Below are 15,369 nucleotides of genomic sequence, written 5' to 3'. Positions count from 1 at the left end.
CCTATTGTAGTGTATCCGAATACAAAACTCATATTGTAGTGTATCCGAATACCCCACTCATATTGTAGTGTATCCGAATACCCCACTCATATTGTAGTGTATCCGAATACCAAACTCATATTGTAGTGTATCCGAATACCCAACTCATATTGTAGTGTATCCAAATACCCAACTCATATTGTAGTGTATCCAAATACCAAACTCATATTGTAGTGTATCTGATTAATGGGGCTCTTGCCATGAGAACAATGTTTTGAACGTACAACTGATTTGAAAGAATGGGAAACAAGTAACCATTCAAATATTTAAATAGTTCTTTACTTGCCGCAAAGATATTTAGAAGTTGCCCTAGAGTAGTGCAAAACGGCACAATATATACTAGTATACGAGTATATATATATGCCGCCTTTTTGCCAACTCTCTACAAATACAAATTCTGGTCGGTAGAGGGCGTTCTCAGGGTAAACCTTGTATGATTTTGTACGCATATGTCGGTGACAATAAGATTTGTTTTGTATTTGACCACGATGTCCTCAATTAGTGAGACACTATTGGAAAACTTAGACTGGATTCAGTAGGACGATTAATTTTGTATAACCATGGAAATGAAGACTTCATTGTGAAATGCGAATGTACACGCGAATTTCATGTGTGTATCATTATTTTGCAGTCAAGTGATGAATTTCAAGAATCTTCAATGTTCAATTATTCATAGTAAACAAAAACCTACTACCATCGAAACACTATGACTAAGCGTATATTTTTTAAAATCGTATTTTAGTTACAATGATGATACTAGGTCACCATTGTGTGGGAGAGTTGTACGAGTAGATAAGAGATCTTGACAATAAATGTCCCCTAACGTACGCCGTACTTGCAAGGTGCGAGTTATTGGTAAATAAATATAAATGTTAAAACCACATGTAAATATATAAAAGTACGCTATTATATTCGTAAATATAATTATTAATTAAATCTTAAGATATGTATATAACTGCAAGGACGCAATCGATAAGATATAAAACATATGTGTGGTCAAAACTATTTCTGGAGTGGCGAATGGTGGCCGACTCCCGCCCACTGTATATTTCATACATATTACAATTATCTTATTAAAATTATCTGTTGTTGGAAGTGACGGGAAACTGATACCAAAGGTCATGTTGCAGAAACTACCAGTAAATACAAATAATACATTTATAAACAAAATACAACAAACTATCAATATCACAAGCACCTCTGTTTGTTCGCATCTTGGCAAGTGTATGTGGAAGTTCAACATGCAAACACCAGATGTGTTATTTTATTAAGGATTATAAAGGATTGACATTATTTTGCGCGACGTTGTACATATTGCTAGCCTGACATGTAGGCGTAAGTAGCGCCTTCGCCGGCTGAACGGCATCTAACCTCACTAACTGTGTTGTGTTTGGCACCGCGGAGGGCGCAACTCATGTGACCTTGTCAGGCTATATATAATACGTGTCGCATTTTAGTTCTCTTCTATTGTTCCCTTATATTGATGATTAAAAAAAACATCTCAAGAATGACCACGTACCTTTTTACCAAACATGAAAATAAATAATTGCTATTAATTGAGAATAGTATCGTCACAAAAAGAAAATATTCCAAGATGCCTACATAACATGTACCAATGTATTTCTAATGTTTTATCTGGCATCAGATTTGTTTAACTTAATTTGTCACTATAGTACTTATTCTAATAACTTGTCAAAAGATCCCATCCTTATCTCCTGTATCTGTATAGATTATGCATGTTATGATCATATGCGTGTTTAATTTGTTTGCTTATTTGCTAAAGTAATGCGCCATTTACGTTGGAAGTTAACACGATGTTCCCTTATATTTTGACTTTTACAATGACATGTACGCAATACTCTCTACACCTGTTTTTAGTAGAACACCGGGAAGTATCACACTGGAAATAATATCGCACGTTAACGTTCTACATTATTTCCTGGCCTGATTCGCGCATATGCCATCAGATTTGATTCTTAAACACATATTATCAAATATATTAAAAAACTGTAAAATGTAATTATGAATTTGTTTTATCTATTTATTTATTTGTTTACTGTAAATGGAACTTTCATTTCATTTCTTGTAAAAACGTAAAATGTCTTTTTTATTTTCTGTAACCGTACCAACTACCCCCCTTGCCCTCAATGAAGTTGGTACAGATTTAACAAACAAATGTTTGGAATGATTCATTTCTATAAAACACGTGGAACATAGCAGGGTGCTGGGCTACATAGTATGATGACCAATGGGATATTCAGTGAACCAGTGAACAATAGTCTCAAACAAGAAGAGTCCTTTAAATTACAACATATATAGTGTTTTAACTAGACAAAATGTGATGTGTCATTCCCTAATAACTGTCATATATGAAGCCTAATTACCGCACCCCACAAGCAGCAGGCGCGTTTGTCGATAGCTATTCTCCAATACCCATATAAATATCTAATTTTTAATAACAGAGAGGTATTTGTTCATGTTCCGGAAATGTTATAGACTGCGTGTCGAACTAAGCAGATTGAAAGTTTGTAAAACAGTTTAGCATCAATAACAAACTAGGCTTTGTTTTAAAATAACGACGATTGCCTAAATTCTGCATATCCCAATCAATATTAAACAAACATTAGTAACTTAATACCCCATTTACAACGTGGGTTAGCAATATTGACCCATTTACACTGTGGGTTAGCAATATTGACCCATTTACACTACAGGCCAGCAATATTAAACCAATTACACTGTGGGCCAGCAATATTAACCCAATTACACTGTGGGTTAGCAATATTGACCCATTTACACTGTGGGTTAGCAATATTGACCCAATTACACTGTGGGTTAGCAATATTGACCCATTTACACTGTGGGTTAGCAATATTGACCCATTTACACTACAGGCCAGCAATAATAACCCATTTACACCGTGGGCCAGCAATATTAACCCATTTACAACGTGGGCCAGCATTATTAACCCAATTACACTGTGGGTTAGCAATATTGACCCATTTACACTGTGGGTTAGCAATATTGACCTAATTACACTGTGGGTTAGCAATATTGACCCATTTACACTACAGGCCAGCAATATTAACCCAATTACACTGTGGGCCAGCAATATTAACCCAATTACACTGTGGGTTAGCAATATTGACCCATTTACACTGTGGGTTAGCAATATTGACCCAATTACACTGTGGGTTAGCAATATTGACCCATTTACACTGTGGGTTAGCAATATTGACTCATTTACACTACAGGCCAGCAATAATAACCCATTTACACCGTGGGCCAGCAATATTAACCCAATTACACTGTGGGCCAGCAATATTAACCCAATTACACTGTGGGTTAGCAATATTGACCCATTTACACTGTGGGCCAGCAATATTAACCCAATTACACTGTGGGTTAGCAATATTAACCCAATTACACTGTGGGTTAGCAATAATAACCCATTTACACCGTGGGCCAGCAATATTAACCCAATTACACTGTGGGCCAGCAATATTAACCCAATTACACTGTGGGTTAGCAATATTAACCCATTTACAACGTGGGCCAGCAATATTAACCCATTTACACTGTGGGTTAGCAATATTGACCCAATTACACTGTGGGTTAGCAATATTGACCCAATTACACTGTGGGTTAGCAATATTGACCCATTTACACTACAGGCCAGCAATATTAACCCAATTACACTGTGGGCCAGCAATATTAACCCATTTACACTGTGGGCCAGCAATATTAACCCAATTACACTGTGGGCCAGCAATATTAACCCAATTACACTGTGGGCCAGCAATATTAACCCAATTACACTGTGGGCCAGCAATATTAACCCAATTACACTGTGGGCCAGCAATATTAACCCAATTACACTACAGGCCAGCAATAATAACCCATTTACACCGTGGGCCAGCAATATTAACCCAATTACACTGTGGGCCAGCAATATTAACCCAATTACACTGTGGGTTAGCAATATTGACCCATTTACAACGTGGGCCAGCAATATTAACCCATTTACACTGTGGGCCAGCAATATTAACCCAATTACACTGTGGGTTAGCAATATTAACCCAATTACACTGTGGGTTAGCAATAATAACCCATTTACACCGTGGGCCAGCAATATTAACCCAATTACACTGTGGGCCAGCAATATTAACCCAATTACACTGTGGGTTAGCAATATTAACCCATTTACAACGTGGGCCAGCAATATTAACCCATTTACACTGTGGGTTAGCAATATTGACCCAATTACACTGTGGGTTAGCAATATTGACCCAATTACACTGTGGGTTAGCAATATTGACCCATTTACACTACAGGCCAGCAATATTAACCCAATTACACTGTGGGCCAGCAATATTAACCCATTTACACTGTGGGCCAGCAATATTAACCCAATTACACTGTGGGCCAGCAATATTAACCCAATTACACTGTGGGCCAGCAATATTAACCCAATTACACTGTGGGCCAGCAATATTAACCCAATTACACTGTGGGCCAGCAATATTAACCCAATTACACTGTGGGCCAGCAATATTAACCCAATTACACTGTGGGCCAGCAATATTAACCCAATTACACTGTGGGCCAGCAATATTAACCCATTTACACCGAGGGTTAGCAATATTGACCCATTTACACTACAGGCCAGCAATAATAACCCATTTACACCGTGGGCCAGCAATATTAACTCATTTACACTACAGGCCAGCAATATTAACCCAATTACACTATGGGACGTCAAGTTCTGCGTTTTAAGGACGTCTGCAAGCGTGACTTGAAACTGACAGGCGTCGATCCAAATTTCTGGGAACAGCTTGCGGACAACCGCAGTGGATGGAGACAGGCAGTGAGAGAGGGAGTCAGGCGAGGCGAGGAAAAAAGAAAGCAACAGTTGGAGGAAAGAAGAGCAAGAAGGAAATACGGGCAGCAGAACCCGGCCAGAAATAATATCCCATAATTACAATGTGGGCCAGCAATAATATCCCATCATTACACTGTGGGCCAGTAATAATATCCCATCATTACACTGTGGGCCAGTAATAATAACCCATCATTACATTGTGGCCAGCAATAATATCCCATCATTACACTGTGGCCAGTAATAATATCCCATCATTACATTGTGGGCCAGCAATAATATCCCATCATTACACTGTGGGCCAGCAATAATATCCCATCATTACACTGTGGGCCAGTAATAATATCCCATCATTACACTGTGGCCAGCAATAATATCCCATCATTACACTGTGGCCAGCAACAATAACCCATCATTACAATGTGGGCCAGCAATAATATCCCATCATTACACTGTGAGCCAGTAATAATATCCCATCATTACACTGTGGGCCAGTAATAATAACCCATCATTACATTGTGGGCCAGTAATAATATCCCATCATTACACTGTGGGCCAGCAATAATATCCCATCATTACATTGTGAGCCAGTAATAATAACCCATCATCACATTGTGGCCAGCAATAATATCCCATCATTACACTGTGGGCCAGCAATAATATCCCATCATTACACTGTGGGCCAGCAATAATATCCCATCATTACACTGTGGGCCAGTAATAATAACCCATCATTACATTATGGGCCAGTAATAATAACCCATCATTACATTGTGGCCAGCAATAATATCCCATCATTACACTGTGGGCCAGCAATAATATCCCATCATTACACTGTGGGCCAGCAATAATATCCCATCATTACACTGTGGGCTAGCAATAATATCCCATCATTACACTGTGGGCCAGTAATAATATCCCATCATTACATTGTGGCCAGCAATAATATCCCATCATTACACTGCGGCCAGCAACAATAACCCATCATTACATTGTGGGCCAGCAATAATATCCCATCATTACACTCTGGCCAGTAATAATATCCCATCATTACACTGTGTGCCAGTAATAATATCCCATCATTACACTGTCGGTCAGTATTAATAACCCATCATTACATTGTGGCCAGCAATAATATCCCATCATTACACTGTGGCCAGTAATAATATCCAATCATTACATTGTGGGCCAGCAATAATATCCCATCATTACACTGTGGGCCAGTAATAATATCCCATCATTACACTGTGGGCCAGTAATAATAACCCAACATTACATTGTGGCCAGTAATAATATCCCATCATTACACTGTGGCCAGCAATAATAACCCATCATTACATTGTGGCCAGCATTAATATCCCATCATTACACTGTGGCCAGCAATAATATCCCATCATTACACTGTGGCAGCAATAATATCCCATCATTACACTGTGGGCCAGCAATAATAACCCATCATTACACTGTGGGCCAGCAATAATATCTCATCATTACACTGTGGGTCAGCAATAATAACCCATCATTACACTGTGGGCCAGTAATAATAACCCATCATTACATTGTGGGCCAGTAATAATAACCCATCATTACATTGTGGCCAGCAATAATATCCCATCATTACACTGTGGGCCAGCAATAATATCCCATCATTACACTGTGGGCCAGCAATAATACCCCATCATTACAATGTGGGCCAGCAAAAATATCCCATCATTACACTGTGGGCCAGCAATAATATCCCATCATTACACTGTGGGCCAGCAATAATATCCCATCATTACACTGTGGGCCAGCAATAATATCCCATCATTACACTGTGGGCCAGTAATAATAACCCATCATTACACTGTGGCCAGTAATAATATCCCATCATTACACTGTGGGCCAGCAATAATAACCCATCATTACATTGTGGCCAGCAATAATATCCCATCATTACACTGTGGGCCAGAAATAATAACCCATCATTACATTGTGGCCAGCAATAATATCACATCATTACACTGTGGGCCAGCAATAATATCCCATCATTACACTGTGGGCCAGCAATAATATCCCATCATTACACTGTTGGCCAGTAATAATATCCCATCATTACACTGTGGCCAGCAATAATATCCCATCATTACACTGTGGGCAGCAATAATATCCCATCATTACACTGTTGATCAACAATAATGACCTATTTACACTGTGGCCAGCAATAATAACCCATCATTACATTGTGGCCAGCAATAATATCCCATCATTACACTGTGGCCAGCAATAATATCCCATCATTACACTGTGGCCAGCAATAATATCCCATCAGTACACTGTGGCCAGCAATATTATCCCATCATTACACAGTGGGCCAGTAATAATATCCCATCATTACACTGTGGGCCAGTAATAATAACCCATCATTACATTGTGGCCAGCAATAATATCCCATCATTACACTGTGGCCAGCAATAATAACCCATCATTACATTGTGGCCAGCAATATTATCCCATCAATACACTGTGGGCACTGTAATAATATCCCATCATTACACTGTGGGCCAGTAATAATAACCCATCATTACATTGTGGCCAGCAATAATATCCCATCATTACACTGTGGCCAGCAATAATAACCCATCATTACACTGTGGGCCAGCAATAATATCCCATCATTACACTGTGGGCCAGCAATAATAACCCATCCTTAAATTGTGGGCCAGTAATAATAACCCATCATTACACTGTGGGCCAGTAATAATATCCCATTATTACACTGTGAGCCAGTAATAATAACCCATCATTACATTGTGGGCAAGTAATAATAACCCATCATTACATTGTGGCCAGCAATAATATCCCATCATTACACTGTGGGCCAGCAATAATATCCCATCATTACACTGTGGGCCAGCAATAATATCCCATCATTACAATGTGGGCCAGCAATAATATCCCATCATTACACTGTGGGCCAGCAATAATATCCCATCATTACACTGTGGGCCAGCAATAATATCCCATCGTTACACAGTGGGCCAGCAATAATATCCCATCATTACACTGTGGGCCAGTAATAATAACCCATCATTACACTGTGGCCAGTAATAATATCCCATCATTACACTGTGGGCCAGTAATAATAACCCATCATTACATTGTGGCCAGCAATAATATCCCATCATTACACTGTGGGCCAGAAATAATAACCCATCATTACATTGTGGCCAGCAATAATATCCCATCATTACACTGTGGGCCAGCAATAATATCCCATCATTACACTGTGGGCCAGCAATAATATCCCATCATTACACTGTGGGCCAGCAATAATATCCCATCATTACACTGTGACCAGCAATAATATCCCATCATTACACTGTGAGCCAGCAATAATATCCCATCATTACACTGTGGCCAGCAATAATAAGCCATCATTACATTGTGACCAGCATTAATATCTCATCATTACACTGTGGCCAGCAACAATAACCCATCATTACATTGTGGGCCAGCAATAATATCCCATCATTACACTGTGGCCAGCAACAATAACCCATCATTACATTGTGGGCCAGCAATAATACCCCATCATTACACTGTGGGCCAGTAATAATAACCAATCATTACATTGTGGCCAGCAATAATAACCCATCATTACACTGTGGCCAGCAATAATATCCCATCATTGCACTGTGGCCAGCAATAATAACCCATCATTGCATTGTGGCCAGCAATAATATCCCATCATTACACTGTGGCCAGCAATAATATCCCATCATTACACTGTGGCCAGCAATATTATCCCATCATTACACTGTGGGCCAGTAATAATATCCCATCATTACACTGTCAGCCAGTGATAATAACCCATCATTACATTGTGGCCAGCAATAATATCCTATCATTACACTGTGGCCAGCAATAATAACCCATCATTACATTGTGGCCAGCAATAATATCCCATCATTAAACTGTGGGCCAGCAATAATATCCCATCATTACACTGTTGGTCAACAATGATAACCCATCATTACATTGTGGCCAGCAATAATATCCCATCATTACACTGTGGGCCAGTAATAATAACCAATCATTACATTGTGGCCAGCAATAATAACCCATCATTACACTGTGGCCTGCAATAATATCCCATCATTGCACTGTGGCCAGCAATAATAACCCATCATTACACTGTGGGCCAGTAATAATATCCCATCATTACACTGTGAGCCAGTAATAATATCCCATCATTACACTGTGACCAGCAATAATATCCCATCATTACACTGTGAGCCAGCAATAATATCACATCATTACACTGTGGGCCAGCAATAATATCCCATCATTACACTGTTGACCAGTAATAATATCCCATCATTACACTGTGGCCAACAATAATAAGCCATCATTACATTGTGACCAGCATTAATATCCCATCATTACACTGTGGCCAGCAATAATAACCCATCATTACATTGTGGCCAGCAATGATAACCCATCATTACATTGTGGCCAGCAATAATATCCCATCATTACACTGTTGGCAAGCAATAATATCCCATTATTACACTGTTGGTCAACAATATTAACCCATCATTACACTGTGGCCAGCAATAATATCCCATCATTACACTGTTGGTCAACAATGATAACCCTTCATTACATTGTGGCCAGCAATATTAACCCATCAATACACTGTGGCCAGCAATAATATCCCATCATTACACTGTGGGCCAGCAATAATATCCCATCATTACATTGTGGGCCAGTAATAATATCCCATCATTACACTGTTGGTCAACAATGATAACCCATCATTACATTGTGGCCAGCAATAATATCCCATCATTACACTGTTGGCCAGCAATAATATCCCATCATTACACTGTTGGTCAACAATATTAACCCATCATTACACTGTGGCCAGCAATAATATCCCATCATTACATTGTGGGCCAGTAATAATATCCCATCCTTACACTGTGGCCAGCAATTATATCCCATCATTACACTGTGGCCAGCAAATAATATCCCATCATTACACTGTGGGCCAGTAATAATAACCCATCATTACATTGTGGCCAGCAATAATATCCCATCATTACATTGTTGGTCAACAATGATAACCTATTTACACTGTGGCCAGCAATAATAACCCATCATTACATTGTGGGCCAGCAATAATATCCCATCATTACAATGTGGGCCAGTAATAATATCCCATCCTTACACTGTGGCCAGCAATTATATCCCATCATTACACTGTGGCCAGCAATAATATCCCATCATTACAATGTGGGCCAGTAATAATATCCCATCCTTACACTGTGGCCAGCAATTATATCCCATCATTACACTGTGGCCAGCAATAATATCCCATCATTACAATGTGGGCCAGTAATATTATCCCATCCTTACACTGTGGCCAGCAATTATATCCCATCATTACACTGTGGCCAGCAATAATAACCCATCATTACACTGTGGGCCAGCAATAATATCCCATCATTACACTGTGACCAGCAATAATATCCCATCATTACACTGTGAGCCAGCAATAATATCCCATCATTACACTGTGGCCAGCAATAATAAGCCATCATTACATTGTGACCAGCATTAATATCTCATCATTACACTGTGGCCAGCAACAATAACCCATCATTACATTGTGGGCCAGCAATAATATCCCATCATTACACTGTGGCCAGCAACAATAACCCATCATTACATTGTGGGCCAGCAATAATACCCCATCATTACACTGTGGGCCAGTAATAATAACCAATCATTACATTGTGGCCAGCAATAATAACCCATCATTACACTGTGGCCAGCAATAATATCCCATCATTGCACTGTGGCCAGCAATAATAACCCATCATTGCATTGTGGCCAGCAATAATATCCCATCATTACACTGTGGCCAGCAATAATATCCCATCATTACACTGTGGCCAGCAATATTATCCCATCATTACACTGTGGGCCAGTAATAATATCCCATCATTACACTGTCAGCCAGTGATAATAACCCATCATTACATTGTGGCCAGCAATAATATCCTATCATTACACTGTGGCCAGCAATAATAACCCATCATTACATTGTGGCCAGCAATAATATCCCATCATTAAACTGTGGGCCAGCAATAATATCCCATCATTACACTGTTGGTCAACAATGATAACCCATCATTACATTGTGGCCAGCAATAATATCCCATCATTACACTGTGGGCCAGTAATAATAACCAATCATTACATTGTGGCCAGCTATAATAACCCATCATTACACTGTGGCCTGCAATAATATCCCATCATTGCACTGTGGCCAGCAATAATAACCCATCATTACACTGTGGGCCAGTAATAATATCCCATCATTACACTGTGAGCCAGTAATAATATCCCATCATTACACTGTGACCAGCAATAATATCCCATCATTACACTGTGAGCCAGCAATAATATCACATCATTACACTGTGGGCCAGCAATAATATCCCATCATTACACTGTTGACCAGTAATAATATCCCATCATTACACTGTGGCCAACAATAATAAGCCATCATTACATTGTGACCAGCATTAATATCCCATCATTACACTGTGGCCAGCAATAATAACCCATCATTACATTGTGGCCAGCAATGATAACCCATCATTACATTGTGGCCAGCAATAATATCCCATCATTACACTGTTGGCAAGCAATAATATCCCATTATTACACTGTTGGTCAACAATATTAACCCATCATTACACTGTGGCCAGCAATAATATCCCATCATTACACTGTTGGTCAACAATGATAACCCTTCATTACATTGTGGCCAGCAATATTAACCCATCAATACACTGTGGCCAGCAATAATATCCCATCATTACACTGTGGGCCAGCAATAATATCCCATCATTACATTGTGGGCCAGTAATAATATCCCATCATTACACTGTTGGTCAACAATGATAACCCATCATTACATTGTGGCCAGCAATAATATCCCATCATTACACTGTTGGCCAGCAATAATATCCCATCATTACACTGTTGGTCAACAATATTAACCCATCATTACACTGTGGCCAGCAATAATATCCCATCATTACATTGTGGGCCAGTAATAATATCCCATCCTTACACTGTGGCCAGCAATTATATCCCATCATTACACTGTGGCCAGCAAATAATATCCCATCATTACACTGTGGGCCAGTAATAATAACCCATCATTACATTGTGGCCAGCAATAATATCCCATCATTACATTGTTGGTCAACAATGATAACCTATTTACACTGTGGCCAGCAATAATAACCCATCATTACATTGTGGGCCAGCAATAATATCCCATCATTACAATGTGGGCCAGTAATAATATCCCATCCTTACACTGTGGCCAGCAATTATATCCCATCATTACACTGTGGCCAGCAATAATATCCCATCATTACAATGTGGGCCAGTAATAATATCCCATCCTTACACTGTGGCCAGCAATTATATCCCATCATTACACTGTGGCCAGCAATAATATCCCATCATTACAATGTGGGCCAGTAATATTATCCCATCCTTACACTGTGGCCAGCAATTATATCCCATCATTACACTGTGGCCAGCAATAATATCCCATCATTACACTGTGGCCAGCAATAATATCTCATCATTACACTGTGGGCCAGCAATAATAACCCATCATTACACTGTGGCCAGCAATAATATCCCATCATTACACTGTTGGTCAACAATGATAACCCATCATTACATTGTGGCCAGCAATAATATCCCATCATTACACTGTGGCCAGCAATAATAACCCATCATTACACTGTGGCCAGCAATAATAACCCATTATTACATTGTGGCCAGCTATAATATCCCATCATTACACTGTTGGTCAACAATGATAACCCATCATTACATTGTGGCCAGCAATAATATCCCATCATTACACTGTTGGCCAGCAATAATATCCCATCATTACACTGTTGGTCAACAATATTAACCCATCATTACACTGTGGCCAGCAATAATATCCCATCATTACACTGTGGGCCAGCAATAATATCCCATCATTACACTGTTGGTCAACAATATTAACCCATCAATACACTGTGGCCAGCAATAATATCCCATCATTACACTGTGGGCCAGCAATAATATCCCATCATTACATTGTGGGCCAGTAATAATATCCCATCATTACATTGTGGGCCAGTAATAATATCCCATCATTACACTGTTGGTCAACAATATTAACCCATCATTACACTGTGGCCAGCAATAATATCCCATCATTACACTGTGGGCCAGCAATAATATCCCATCATTACATTGTGGGCCAGTAATAATACCCCATCCTTACACTGTGGCCAGCAATAATATCCCATCATTACACTGTGGGCCAGCAATAATATCCCATCATTACACTGTGGGCCAGCAATAATATCCCATCCTTACACTGTGGCCAGCAATAATATCCCATCATTACACTGTGGGCCAGCAATAATAACCCATCATTACATTGTGGGCCAGTAATAATATCCCATCATTACATTGTGGGCCAGTAATAATATCCCATCATTACACTGTTGGTCAACAATATTAACCCATCATTACACTGTGGGCCAGCAATAATATCCCATCATTACATTGTGGGCTAGTAATAATATCCCATCCTTACACTGTGGCCAGCAATTATATCCCATCATTACACTGTGGCCAGCAAATAATATCCCATCATTACACTGTGGGCCAGTAATAATAACCCATCATTACATTGTGGCCAGCAATAATATCCCATCATTACACTGTTGGTCAACAATGATAACCTATTTACACTGTGGCCAGCAATAATAACCCATCATTACATTGTGGGCCAGCAATAATATCCCATCATTACAATGTGGGCCAGTAATAATATCCCATCCTTACACTGTGGCCAGCAATAATATCCCATTATTACAATGTGGGCCAGTAATATTATCCCATCCTTACACTGTGGCCAGCAATTATATCCCATCATTACACTGTGGCCAGCAATAATATCCCATCATTACACTGTGGCCAGCAATAACATCTCATCATTACACTGTGGGCCAGCAATAATAACCCATCATTACACTGTGGGCCAGCAATAATATCCCATAATTACACTGTGGGCCAGCAATAATATCCCATCATTACACTGTGGCCAGCAATAATATCTCATCATTACACTGTTGGTCAACAATGATAACCTGGTTTGCCGTAATCACATAGGTAATAAAACTTTGTAATCAAAACCTAGATGCATAACTAACAGGAATGATTTTATTTGCAACATAGCTTTCATTATATGAACTCACTTTCCAATGTGTTACCTATGTAATTAATGAAAAAAGTCTCATATCCTCGGTGACGTGAATTCCTGTTTTATGACATACATGACATTAACACAATCAGTGATACCACATGGTACTTCAACTCGAGACTTCCTTTTGATTACATTATTAATTCTCAACATTTTTCTTTCCATAAATACCACATTATTGCTGCTAATATAAGTGTGTAGTATGGTTTTCAGGCTCGAATCGAATGCCTCCTATGGTAACTATGGTAACAAGATTAGCTACATATTATAAGCTCGAATCGAATGCCTCCTATGGTAACTATGGTAACAAGATTAGCTACATATTATAGGCTGGAATCAAATGCCTCCTATGGTAACTATGGTAACAAGATTAGCTTTATATTATAGGCTCGAATCGAATGCCTCCTATGGTAACAAGATTAGCTACATATAGGCTCGAATCGAATCCCTCCTATGGTAACTATGGTAACAAGATTAGCTACATATTATAGGCTCGAATCGAATCCCTCCTATGGTAACTATGGTAACAAGATTAGCTACATATTATAGGCTCGAATCAAATGCCTCCTATGGTAACTATGGTAACAAGATTACCTACATATTATAAGCTCGAATCGAATGCCTCCTATGGTAACTATGGTAACAAGATTAGCTACATATTATAAGCTCGAATCGAATGCCTCCTATGGTAACTATGGTAACAAGATTAGCTTCATATTATATAAGCACGAATCAAATGCCTCCAATTTTAACTATGGTAACAAGATTAGCTACATATTATAGGCTCGAATCAAATGCCTCCTATTGTAACTATGGTAACAAGATTAGCCACATATTATAGGCTCGAATCAAATGCCTCCTATGGTAACTATGGTAACAAGATTAGCTACATATTATAGGCTCGAATCGAATGCCTCCTATGGTAACAAGATTAGCTTCATGTTATAGGCTCGAATCGAATGCCTCATATGGTAACTATGGTAACAAGATTAGCTACATATTATAGGCTCGAATCGAATGCCTCCTATGGTAACTATGGTAACAAGATTAGCTTCATATTATAGGCTCGAATCGAATGCCTCCTATGGTAACTATGGTAACAAGA

The sequence above is a fragment of the Saccoglossus kowalevskii genome, chromosome 1 (assembly GCF_978046115.1).
Source record: "Saccoglossus kowalevskii chromosome 1, keSacKowa6.1, whole genome shotgun sequence".
Lineage (NCBI taxonomy): Eukaryota > Metazoa > Hemichordata > Enteropneusta > Harrimaniidae > Saccoglossus > Saccoglossus kowalevskii.
Note: the sequence above shows the minus strand (reverse complement) of the source record.